Raw genomic sequence first — 1,732 nt, 5'->3', positions numbered from 1 at the left:
ATACCATTTTTGGTTAAGAAATCATGTGTTTTGTTAAAAGGTCGTCTTTCTTTGTAGAAATTAAATTGTTTTATGGAAAATTTATACTTTTTGATTAAAATTGCATTTTTCGGTTGAATTATGCATTATAAATATATTTTGGTTGTAAAGTCGTTCTGTTGTAAATGCTAATATATTATTAAAAATTAAAATTATAAGTTTTGGGTGGAAATACTCTTTTTGTTTTTAAAATTAAATAATTTCGTTGAAAGTTCATGTATTTTGTTGGAAATTGACATTATTTAGTAAAAATTTAATCCTTTTGGTCGAAAATTCTATCATTTTTGGTCAAAAATGCAATTTTTTGGTTAAAATATCAACTGTAATTATGATTGAAAATTTAACTATTTGGTTAAAAGTTTAACACTTTCATTGAAAACTCATATTTTTCGGTTAAAAATTTCAACTTTTTGTAGATAATTCGTCTTTTTTACTTTAAAATTAAATAACTTCTTTAAAAATTCATGTATTTTGTTTAAGATTTGTCTTTTTTTGTAGATTATCAATTTTCTTGGTCGAAAATTCATCTGATTGGTCGAAAATTTAACAACTTTGTTTAAAATTAATTTTTTCTTTAAAAAATTATTTATCTTTATCTGAAAATGTAACTATTATATGATTAATTGAAAATTAATCGTTTATATTGATTAAGTCGGAAAATCGTTTGCTTTTTTTGTATAGAACATTAATCTTCTTGGTCATAAATTCACCTTTTCCCTTGAAAATTTAACAATTTTGTTGAAAATTCGTTTTTTTTTCTTGCTTAATTCAATTTTTTAGCACAGTTTTTATCTGGAAATTGGACTATTCCATTTTTGTTTGAAACTTTATCCTGTACATTTTATTAGTTAAAACACCAATTATTTGATAGAAAATTAATTTATTTTGTTGAAAAGTAAACTTTTGGGTTGAAAATTGATGTATTGTGTTAATTAGATTTTTTTCCTAAAATTAAAAAAACTGCAAAATAAAAAAATGCCTTAAAATCGTCCTGGTTCCTTTTTTTTTAATTTTTAAAATCTTTTCAAATACTCACTTAAAATTAATTTTTCAAACTAAAAAATCATTTTCAATTTTATTAGCAATTACAACAATTTTTGTTATCCTTTTTGAATATTTTACAATTATCAAAAGCTTTTTTTTAAATCTGAAAAATCTACATCGTGTTTCAAATTATTTCAAATAATTTCAAGTTTTAAGTTAATTTTGAATATTATTCTAAATTAAAATTGTAGCGTTCAAACTTAAAATTTAGCTCATTACAAATATAACAAATCAAGGCTTTTTATTTCTAACCACCCTGTTCAAATTTGTATAGTTTTTAATTGTTATTTATAATGGCTTGTCCCAGATCTGAATTATATTTTTTTTCAAAAATCTCTGATCCAATTCAGAAATACATACAATTGCTTTGAAAAAAATTTTTAATTCAGAAATATTTCATTTAAACGCTCAATAATTCATACGTATAAAACACAAACTTTTAACACCTTTTAATTTAGAAATTTTTTAAATTAAATTATTTTAAAATACGAAATAACCGTTTAAAAATTTTTATGACTTTAACATTTTAGAGATATCTGGTTGAAACATACAAATTACGCTATTATTTTTAAGGTTCAAAATGATAATAATTCACAAAAATTTCAGTTCGTAACATTAAAAATTGAACGATTAAATTAATTTTTTAACT

This window comes from Belonocnema kinseyi, chromosome 2 (genome assembly GCF_010883055.1).
Source record: "Belonocnema kinseyi isolate 2016_QV_RU_SX_M_011 chromosome 2, B_treatae_v1, whole genome shotgun sequence".
NCBI classification, from domain to species: Eukaryota; Metazoa; Arthropoda; class Insecta; order Hymenoptera; family Cynipidae; genus Belonocnema; species Belonocnema kinseyi.
Note: the sequence above shows the minus strand (reverse complement) of the source record.